This window comes from Rhinopithecus roxellana, chromosome 3, assembly GCF_007565055.1.
Source record: "Rhinopithecus roxellana isolate Shanxi Qingling chromosome 3, ASM756505v1, whole genome shotgun sequence".
NCBI lineage: Eukaryota > Metazoa > Chordata > Mammalia > Primates > Cercopithecidae > Rhinopithecus > Rhinopithecus roxellana.
The window spans coordinates 140,524,232-140,536,738 of NC_044551.1; positions in this window are offsets into that span (position 1 = coordinate 140,524,232).

Here is a 12,507-nt window from a genome sequence, read left to right on the forward strand (position 1 = left end):
TGTATACAAGGTCAATGGACAAAAATCTATTTTCTCTCTATATAATGTCGAAAGCAGAAAATATAAGTTAAAAATAAGTCAATTTTGTATAGCTATAATGACCATTAGGTACTCGAAATAAATGTGAAAAAATATAGTCAGAATGGTTACAAAAAACTATAAATTTTCTTGAAAAATTAGCAGCAAGATATCTCAGCTATATTTGTACAAAATACAATATTACAGGATATACATTCTGCCAAATACATTAATGTATAAATCTAATACAATTTAAATTAAAATAAAAGAGCATTTTATCTAGTATTTGATAAGGTGACATTAAAATTTATACCGAAAAGTAATTAAACCATCAACAGTAGGAAAATCCATTTGAAAAAGAAGTGTAACTTCTTCTATGATATTATTAATACTTAATCACAAGTGTGCCAAGGTTGGTGTGGGGAATGGTCTTCCTTGGTTGCAGGCAATAAAATATGCATTATCTGTAAAGGATTTAAAGTAACAGTTAAACCAAGTAAACGTACTTTTGTTCTTAAAATACCAACATGATTGGCAATTCTAAACTGTGTCAGAGATAAAATTCTCCTCCATGTTGAGGTCAATCCCTCCCAAAACCTCTTCTTTGGTATTTTACTGTTTAAGCATAAAGTCAGAATATGTAAGTCAGTACAGTATTGGGGCAGACAAAAAAAATAAATTGATTGGTAGAACAGAGCTCTCAGATATAGATAGAACCATTCGTACATTGATACATGAAAGTGGTAGCATTACAGGGCGGTGCATGGATCCACTTGTGTCAGGAGAAAATAAATGAAACCATCAACATTTCAATTGAGAAGAGTTTAATGAAAGGAATATTTCCAGAGTTGCCGGCAGGGCCAAGATAATCAAAAATTCATTATAAAGCTTTTAAAGACGAGCATCAGACCTGACAGACAAGAAGAGGAGAATGTTACCTGAGCCTCCTGTAGCCACCATGAAAGATAGGCTTTCAGGTGCTGTAGCCACCTGATATAAATGACGAATTGATGGGTGCTGACGAGTTGATGGGTGCAGCACACCAACATGGCACAAGTATACATATGTAACAAACCTGCACGTTATGCACATGTACCCTAGAACTTAAAGTATAATAAAAAAAGAGAGAGAGAGAGAGAGAGAGAGAGAGAGAGGAGAGGAAGAAAAAAAAAATACCCTCAACTAAAATGACAAAGAAGGCAAGGGAGAGAGATCAACACCTCTGCTTCTCTCTCTTCTCACTTTGATGCCCAGCCTGCAATTACCATTCTTCAAATTAACCAGAAGCCAGAGGGCAAATTTGCTTAGACAGTGCACTTCGTAGAGGTGAGCATGCCAGGACATAGCGCAGAGAAGCACTGAGGAATGATTTGATAAAAGGAAAACCAGCACACAAACCTTTTTATCACTCAAGCTTCAGTGTTATGATTTGCTTGGATTAGTTGTCTGCAGATATTTTCCATAAAACAGTCAATATTTTTGATGAGCATAAAAGTCTGTGTTATAACTACACAATTCTATTGTTGAACAAAAGCAGCCATTCATTCATATACGCACCTAAAGCCTCAGTTGCAACATTATCTAACACTACTGCTCACTGTAAAAGGTAGAAGGGATAAGGAGTAAACAAACAGAAGGAAAAAAGTAATTATTAAAAATAATAGTCGGCCGGGCACGGTGGCTCAAGCCTGTAATCCCAGCACTTTGGGAGGCTGAGGCGGGTGGATCACGAGGTCAGGAGATCGAGACCATCCTGGCTAACACGGTGAAACCCCGTCTCTACTAAAAAATACAAAAAACTAGCCAGGCGAGGTGACGGGCGCCTGTAGTCCCAGCTACTCGGGAGGCTGAGGCAGGAGAATGGCGTGAACCCGGGAGGCGGAGCTTGCAGTGAGCTGAGATCTGGCCACTGCACTCCAGCCTGGGCGACAGAGCAAGACTCCGTCTCAAAAAAAAAAAAAATAAATAAATAAAAAATAATAATAATAATAATAGTCATGAAGCCTAATTAGTAATTGTAGTTTTATACCACTCTATGGCAGCATTTCTTATTATTGTCTTCAGCCTAAGGACAAATAACATGACAAAGACTTTTAATACATTTCAAGTATGCTGTCCTTCTTCTCATCATTAGTGTATTACATAATGCTTTAATACAGGGGTGTCCAGGAACACTGCTACATGGTATTATTTAGAAGATACCTGACAGGTATAAAGCACCTACACCAACATTCATCATTCCTGATTATTAGAATTCCTTCCTCTACAAGATGATCAGTCACTGACATAAAGACACTGCTTCTCAAATTTTAATAGACCACAACAACTATCTTGGATATTCATTACTGGCTAGGAAAGCAGTAGAAGTGTATTTAATATTAATTACCTAAAAACAAGACAAACATGAGCTGGAAGACAGATTAATTCGGTAGCTGTAGGATGAAACCTTAAATTCCATGTTGCTAAAACTCCCAAATAATGTTCCCAGTTGATTCTCTGACCACACTTGGAATCAAAAAGCTGTAGACTACTATTAAGTTCAGGCTCGAATTAGCCAGTCTGGCTGACTCTTAACACCACTCCCAGTACATTGCATCACTAATCTCTAAGGAAGTGAACCCACATACTTAGATTTGTCTGATCCAAACTTATACATATTCACTTATTCAGTGTTTAATTCTTTTCTGTCCTGCCACTTAAGGGCATTTCTTTAAGATTCTACAAAACCTTCTTGATTCTTTCCTTGAGCCTGTATTTGGAAACGCAAAGCTTGTTCACTGTATTTCTCCAGGTATGTACTTAAAGGCAGCCAGAAGCAGACTGCAAGTCTGCCCCAAAGTCTTTGTAGTCATCAATTGTGACCAATCATCTTCAAAGTTACTAAGTGCCATAACCATTTAATCTTTCAAAGGTTTTCTATCTGTATACCACCCATACGACAAACCATATAATGTGAATTTGATTTCACTGTATACTACATTTCACCAACATCACATATGTTGCCAAAAAGGAGGTTAACCTAGAACTCATCAAATATCCAAACTACCAAATCTCAAAATTTCATGTTCTACTTGGGAAAATTTCCCTTAATACTCTCCTTCAGGGCTACCTCAGAGTTGGACTGTAATGTAACCTCAGTTCACATGTATTGAGCCAAGCCATTTGAATTCACTGTTAACCCAGGTGTTATAAAATTAACCACCATATGGTACCGGTCATCTGCTGAATATAAAAAACCTATATTATTTTAATAATAACTCTAATTTGGGTAATCTCTCCTAAATACAGAAAATATATACAAGATAGAAAAATTGCTTGTCATAAAAATGTCAAAGATTTATATCAAGCAAAAATAGATACTAAACATGATGCTTAAAACTATGCAATAAATTATCATTTTAATCCTACCAGATTAACGTTAAAATGCTGTATAAGAAATTTACGTATTATTACATGTGAACTATAAGAATGAATAAACCATTTGCATATATTAATATGCAAATAACATACATAAAATTAACTTTGGATTTTGGAAATATAGATGCAATTTTTTTTCTTTCCTATTGTTCATTATTAGTCTGAAGAGAAAATAATTTACAAGTCGCTTTGAGTATCCTGGTTAAATTTAATTGGTTCTCTTTTGATTAACCTTTGCCTAAAATTTCTTCTTTTTTCAGAGTTTCTAAGCTTATGGAATTGCCAATGAGTTCTTTCTAATCTTGCGAAAGTCTTAAATCAGGAAATGCTGTTTCCTAAGTCTATACAAGTTCCAATTCATCTTAATAATCTATGAAGCTGCAAATGCAGCAGATAATTATGTTTCTCTCAAGATAGCAAAGCCCATAGGTCATTCTGTTTAGGTAGACATTGAAACAACTGTACTGCAGTATTGGAAGCCAAAAAAATTAGTGGAATAATTCTACACCATCTGCATTATTTCTTGTCTTCCAACTCATGTTTGTCTTGTTTTTGGATAATTAATATTAAAATAAATACACTTTCTGCTTTCCTAGCCAGCAATGAATTTTTACCATGATAGGCTAAGCAGGGCATTTTGGAGAAATTCAAGCATTGTTGCACTTACAATTATATTCCTTGATAGAATCAAATAGTGCAAAGCTTGATGAACAGTTAATACAATTATCTTGTTGCTAAAGCTGACACCTCCAAATAGCAATAAAGTCATTTGATGTTGGAGGCATACTTTAGCTTTTGTTCCAAGGACAAATATCAGTGCAGGCAATGATGGTAAAAAGAAGAACTTTATTCCATGAAAATACAAAAACAATGAATGCTGAATCTATCAGAAGTGAGAAATTAGGGAAAATGTAACTGATGTCTTTTGATGAATGGCAATTTACTTTTGCTATGCTTTGTTATTAGCACCATATGGTTGAAAACAAAATAATTCTACTTTTAAAGATGTATTAATATCTTCCAACAAGAAAAAAAAAGGTTTAGAGTGAAATATTGACTCACGCATATTTCTTAGCATTTAATTAGAATAGATTTTTTCCTTATGTCTATATTAATGAAGAAAAAATTAATTAATGTGAACATTAAAACTAAAGTTTTTAAATTCTCAATAAGCTAGATACCCAGGGTTATCTCACAGCAAATAATGAGCTTCAAAACCATGAGCTTTCTTCCTCTCTCCACCCCCACCCTCAACTTCCCATCTGAAGAGACTAGTAGCTTGAGCTTCTGGGGGGAGAGAAAAATTATCCCTTTTCTCCGTGCTTTTACTAGATTTAAGCCAGTAGTCATCCGTGTTTTGAGCTTATCGGTAGTAAATAATATCCAAACTCTTACTTAAATTCATTTAATATTGTGAAGACTGACTGCCCTGACTACCAGTTTAGAATGAATTGTACTTTATCTAGGTTTTCATAGACTAAAGTGCTGAAGCAGCAACGTTAGATTGTAATTAAATGGAATCTTTGCTGTTTACACTCTCAAGAATGTGCCTATTTGGAAATCTGAAACATGTAATACCGCAAAAGCTGGAGTTGAATACATAGACAGCACAAAATCCTCAAATAGATCACTGGGAATGAGAAGTGGAGCGACTGCAGCTTCAGACTTTGAACCCTGGACTAATATATTCCATTCTGTTAGGGACACAGCATCATATGAATGTCTTTGCTTTAGTTTGTATACTGAAACCTGTAGAACATCAATCCATCTTTGTAGAATATTGTTTCAGTTCTCAGTGCTTCAGTTGTAGCTGGAGAAGGCAATCTCAGTACTCTATCAAGCCAGCTATTTCTGTTTAATGCAGAACATAATATGAGCAAATGTATCCTATGGTTATGTGATATGGCTAATCGATCCTATTATTATGGGCCCTCTCCCTCACTTCCTTCACAGTCCAGTAGATCCTTGTTTGGATTCTATGGTGTGTGGAATTCCATGCATAAAAATCAGGCATTCAGTAAACCTTCAGATAATATTTCTGGTTGAGGCTTTGTGGGCAAGAAGGACAAACTCACATCTGGGATAAATGTTTATTCCTGTGCAAAAACTATCTACACTTTCAGGACCTAGTGAGCACAGTCAGTGATACAGTCAGTCATCCTGTCATGAAATGCCCAGTTGCTTTCCATAAGTAATAATGTCATACAGATAACTTAGAATTGGTGTCTATTGCAGACTAGTTTACACTTAGGTGTGTCACGAGATAGATTGCTCTTAATAACTATTTCATCAAGCTGTTAAGTCTGATTATAACCTCCATCTCTGCCATCATGAAAATGTAATGAGTGTGTCCAAAATGTCATTAGTGTTACCCCTGAACAAAGATCAAGGATTTTTTTTTCCTATTATCTAGTGGTTATTTTATGGTGTATGCTTTCTGGTGAGTGTTAACATGATGAAAAGAATGTCAAACTTTGTGCCCACTGCCATGTGTTCATTCACATGCTTTCTACCCCAGATTGTCTAATTTAAGCTTGACCAGATGTATAGCTTCTAATTTACCATGGAATGGTGCCAGGCACAATCTGATTTATGTCTTGATGAGTTCAACAAGATGCCATTAATAGTGGACAAAGTCATGTTCACTTGATGCTTCATGGTCAGATGTTCAATTGAAACGGAGCCCAGTAGCATACCAAGAGTTTTTCTTATCCAGTGTCTAAGGAGTAGATGGTAAGGAATGACTCCTGAAATCCAGGGACTTATGGTATGATTCTCCTATTAAGACTTGCTGTGAACTCTACTTTGCATCAGTTTCTACCTTGACACTACCATCAAAATAGATCTTCTGGTTCTTATGGCCCATTTAGCAAGACTTGGGATATTGATCCTGGTACAGCATACTTTTCTTCTTCAGACCTCACTCAATAAGGGAAGATTTTGTGTTACCCAATATATTTATAAGAGTAGTATTTATACTAGTATTATGCATTGCCTCTAGTATCTGAAGAGACCCAAAGGCTGTTGTGCTTTCTTACTTGTAGAAGAGAATGCAAAAGTATGCAAGTTATCTTTTAGTTTGAAAGAGATGTCCTGGGTTTCCCTACCATTGGACCATTAAAACCTTTACTGAAATGGATAATCCTTGAATCTTTGTAGGGTTTGTTTCCAACTCTCTGGAATATATTCATCATATCAAGGGTTCCAACATATAAGACACCTCTTATACTTAACGAACATGCTGTCATTGATGCAATAAATCAATTTGATATTATTTTGTAAGTGCAGATGGCCCAGAAATCTTTGAACTATGTCAACAAAGAGTTTGCTAACTTAACAGCCCTGAGGTCAAACTGCAAATGTGTATTTTTGTCCATTTTATATAAATGTAAACATTTTTGGATCAATTTTTCTGATTGTAATAGAAAAGTACATATTAACTAAAACAATGATTGTATATACTATGTTCTGGAATATGCATTAATCTTCTCTAGCAACAGTCATAACTCGCATGAAAGATACTCTCAGGGCAACTGTTTGCGATTGTGGTAGTCTACAACTGTTCTCTCATTTATCTGTTTTCTACAGGTATATAATGGTATATTCAAAAGAGATATGACAAGGGCCACCACCATTACATCCTTTAGATCTTTAAAGGTGGCACTAACCTCTCCCATCCACCCATGATGTGATATCATTTTTTTTATCTCGTCTTTGTGGGGCAGCAGTCATAGAGACTCCCACTTGCTCTTCTCCACTATGACAGCTTCAATCTTACATATAGGTTGTGATCCAACATCAGAGCTTCTCCAAATGCTGAGTATATCAGTCTGAATTACATATTCAAGGGCTGAGGAAATTACACCAGTGTAATAACAGGTAGCTGGACTTTGACCAAGATTCTACTCTTTCCCTGGCCTCCATTCTAACAGGGAAACCATAATGATGGTTTTGTTCTCAATGTATTAATATGAACTCAGACTCTATTTCCAATAGTCCTCAAAATATCTGAGTATTCTTTTTTTTTTTTTACCAATATATAGTCAGCTATAGGAAAAGAAAGGGGGCTTGTTGCTGTATATATTTATTATGACATCCTAGGGTTCCTCTTCCTGTAGACTCAGTTATCTTTTCAGTCAATGGAAAGAACAATGGCTCAGATCTGGGAAAAGTGTAAGCGATGATGACTTTTTACTGAGAAAATGGCTTCAGTTTTATGCTCATCCATTTTATTTTTGTTTGCTGCATATTTATTTTGCTGTTGAAGATGCAAGGTTTTATTAATCATATTCACAACTCCTTGTCTTGCTCTCCAACCTACTGGCCATTTTGATAACTGTGATCCTTTAGCTTTTGAAGTTTAAGCATTGCCACTGATGTCAATTGATTCAAAGCCCACCATTTCTGTTGGTATCAACCAGAAAAGCTCTAAAACTGTCTCTTCTCCCAGCATCCCTGGTTTGCAGTGGAAAGCTACTGCTGAACATCTTTGTGATACTAGTGTCCTCTTATTCACACATTTCTAATAGCTTGGTGACTGGTGAGTACTCTGGGCCTTCTTATGAAACAAATATTCCAGTGTGGTGAGGCACTTATCATGTAATACATCCACTTCAACATCATTGCTTCCCTGATTATTTTAATTGCTACCTGCACCTGAAATTTCAGGAATTTCAACTTTGCTCAGTAAGGGTCATCGCTTTCCCTAAGCCTCTAGAAATCAATATAGGACTAACTTTTTATCATCTCCTAGTGTCTTTGCCAGGGTGCCATATCCTGTAAAATGAGGGAATGTCCCAAATTTAATAAACTCTTCCTTAGTATTATATTCTTACCCCTTGATCAGGCACTGTCAAAATTCAGTAGCAAGAATATTCTCTTGGCTACTGCTGGTACATACTAGATAATTTTCATAGCTCCTTTGCTATCTGGTCCTTTTCTTCCCTTAGAAGGCTTACAATGTACCATGCTGGGATTTTCTATAAACAAACCCTAGTTATTGACATGAAATCCAGAAAAATAGGGGCAGATCTTGATGAGAACCCCTTTTACCTTCTCAGAAAGAGATGTCTGCATTCTTTCAGTGGGGAGGCAATACACTCTTTATATAAACAGTAAGGTATATATTTAAGTAAATTTTATATACTTTCTTCTGAAATAACTTCTGCATTAGTAGCAACAAAACTTTTCCACAGCATTACATTTAGATAAACCCATATTTACACACTGTCAATAACTTTAGAGTAATTATTCTGTTTTTGGCTAAAGCTAAATCATTATATTTTCTTTCCTTGTGTTTTTTTAATGTGAATCCATGTAATACTAATTTTAGTAAGCTTATATAGGCAATAGTTTTGTTTAGTTTGCTCATTTGAACATTCAAATTAATGCCATAGTTACCTAATAATCATAATTAAATTCCCAGAAGTGTGAACACCACGATACGAAAGATTTCTGTTTAATAACACAAATTTAATGCTCTTACGGGCGGCCCATAGTTAACAATCTTTTTTTTTTTTTTATAATGCTGCTTTCCTTATTTTATTTATTTTTTCCAGCTTTCGTAAGATATAATTGACAAATAAAACTTGAACATATTTACCCAGTATAATGTAATGTTTTGACATAGGCACATGTTGTGAAATGATTACCACACAGCAGCTAATTAACCTATCAATCACCTCACATAATAATCTTTTTATTGTGGTGAGAATATTCGAGACACACCTCTTAGGCAAATTTCAAGTACAGCAGATGCTCAAATAGCATTGATTTGTTCAACGTTGTTTCATTATAATGTCAACGAGAGAAGAAAAAAAATACTTCAGCCAGGGCTCCTGCCTGTGTGAAGTTAGTACTTTCTCCCCATGTCTGTGTAGGTTTTCTCCAGATACTCTGGTTTCCTTCCATGTTCCCAAAATGATCTCATTAGGTTCACTGGTGTGTCTAAATGGCCTCCATCTGTGTGTGTGTGTGTGTGTGTGTGTGTGTGTGTGTGTGTGCGCTTTGTAATGGAATGGCCTCCTGTTAAGGACTAGTTCCTGCCTTGCATCCTGAGCTGCTGCAATAAGCTCCAGCCACCTGTGACCCTGAACTGGAATAATTGGCTAAATAATTATCTTACTTGTTTTTATTGATCTTTCAATATGAAATAAATGATAACTCCCATTTATTTCAATTCTTAATAGTTACATGTTGTGGTCATTATTTAGAAGTTTGGAGATGTTTTTGTGACCAGAAATACTCCATGGGAACTTTACTTGTTTAAATTAATTATCCTATGGTAAAACTGGCTTTGTTATATGTTCTTTCACTTAAAGTTACTGTTTCCAAGAATATGTGAACAATATTAAGTGAGGACTTACTATATACAATGCAGTATTGTTAACTATAGTCACTATGCTATATATTATATCCCCCAAACTTACTCATCTTATAACTGAAAATTATTCCCTACAACCAACATGTCCCTATTTTCCCCTCCACTCAGCCCTTGGAAACCATTGTTCTAATTCTACTGTTTCTATGAGTTCAACTTTTTTAGATTTCACACACAAGTGATACCATACCATATTTGTCTTTCTCTGAACTATTTATGGCACTTGACAAAATGCTCTCAAGTTTCATCCATGTTGTCGCAAATGTCAGAAATTTACATGGCTGCAAAAGATTCCATCGTACATATACACACTGCAATTATATTGATGAATTTACAATTAATCATTTGTAGTGAATAACCTCATAATACAAATAATTGAGCTAATATCTGTCCAGGTAAGATTCACTAATACAATGTTCAGGCAAATGCATCTTATTCTACATAAATTTCCCTTTCAACTCCACTCAATACTACCCAACTCAAATATTTTTAAAATGTACTTTATAAAAATCCAGTGCAAAGCACATGATATACTGACATAAATGAAATTCAACAGCAAAAATATGACTTAGAAAAGGTAGAAAGTTAAATATTACAGAAAAGTCTGTCTTTTTTTCCTAGCATGATTCGGAGTTCTCAAGTGCATTTGTTGACAAGAATGATAATTGGATACTTGGCTGTAGCCTATAGAAATTTGGTGTGAAGTGGCTGGGCACAGTGGCTCACACCTATAATCCCAGCACGTTGGGAGGCCAAGGAGGGTGGATCACCTGAGGTCAGGAGTTCGGGACCAGCCTGACCCATATGGTGAAACCCCGTCTCTACTAAAAATACAAAAAAATTAGCTGGGTGTGGTGTCGTGCACCTGTAATCCCAGCTACTTGGGAGGTTGAGACAGGAGAATTACTTGAACCCAGGAGGCAAAAATTGCAGTGAGCTGACATGGTGCCATTGTACTCCAGCCTGGGCAACAAGAGTAAAACTTCATCAGAAAAAAAAAAAAAAGAAAGGAAAAGGAAAGAAAGAACGAGAGAGAGAGAGAGAGAGAAAGAAAAAGAAAGAAAAAGAAAGAAAAAGAAAGAAAGAAAGAAAGAAAGAAAGAAAGAAAGAAAGAAAGAAAGAAAGAAAGAAAGAAAGAAAGAAAGAAAGAAAGAAAGAAAGAAAGAAAAAGAGAGAGAGAGAGGGAGGGAGGGAGGGAGGAAGGGAGGGAAGAAAAGAAAGAAAGAAAGAAAAATTTGGTGTGAAGTTAGAATTCCATGTATTGTCTATGTCCATGTTTGGGACACTAATTTACAGCCTCCTTGCTAGTTTGGCTGCTTCAGAGAGAGCAAAGTGATTTAGCCCAGTTCAATTTCAGCAAGTTGATAAGTTTGCCCTTGTACATCAGTTATCTTGAATCACAGCTGACTCTGTTAGGTGCCATGTCATTCTACATTTCACTCTGTTTGCTGAAAACCCGGGTTTGGTATAATATCGTCTGACTTTCTGTGTAAGCTGGACAATGTTAGACAGAAATAATGAACATTTAGCAGGATCTAGGTCTAATTCATAGTGAAATGTTGGTGTACATGGTCCCTTACTGCTTCTCCTGAATTTTGTTACTCTGGAAATCAAAATCAACCAAATAAGTCACACAAGGTTGAGAGAAACTCACAGAAAACTGAAATATTATTAGTGCTATGCAATTTCCTTTAATTATGTTTATTTCTCATAATACAGAACCAAATATCATAAGACTTTCATGATTGATCTAACTACAGAATGTCAAAATTGCCACCTAGGTTTTTGTGTTTGAAAAACCTAAATTTGTAGGTAGACAGAATCAAATGTGAACATTTTAATAGAAAAAATAGTCTGAAATCTTGGTCTGCCTACTCTGTATTCAGAGGTAAGTTTCTACGAAATTTAGTTTACACCTCATGAAAAATATTCTTAAATGCAATGGTATACTTTAGTTTTGCTCAGGACTGTAAGATTTTTATACATTACATTTTTCTTTATTACAAAAAAGGAAAGAAGAAATTCTTGTTTTACCAGTAAATGATCTAATGGCTGCTTACAAATTCTAATACTAAAGTTAACCACATGTGGTAAGAGAAAATATTTAAAATTCAAAGTATTTATATATTTTTTGTAATATTATAAGTTAATGTCTCTTAGGTTTGGTATATTCTCCAATTTTTGTTCTGAAGAGCAGAAAATATCCATCCTTGATCTCCCCATAGTCAATTTTACTGGATGAATAGAGACCCATTTTATCCTCAAACAACTGATTTCCTGTTGTTTTGATCCTCATTGCCACTCCTGATGAGGAAAAGCCAGAGAATATGTTTCTCCTGCCCATGTTGAGTAATATCTTAGGCTGATATAAAAAATTACCATAGATGTGGTGGCTTAGACAACATACCTTTATACCTCACAGTTCTGGAGGCTGAAAAATCTGAATTCAAGGTACTGACGGACATGTGTCTGGTAAAGGTCTTGTCCTTTGTTGGCAGATTGTACCTTCCACATGATGGAGAACAGAAGGGGCAAGCTTTCATGTGTCTTCTTATAAAAGCACTAATCTCAAGAAAAAGGGCTCTACTCTTATGACCTAATTATCTCCAAAGACCTCACCTGCAAATACCATCACACTGGGGAGTAGGATTCCAGCATATGATTTTTTTTTTTTTGGTGGAAGAGCACAAACA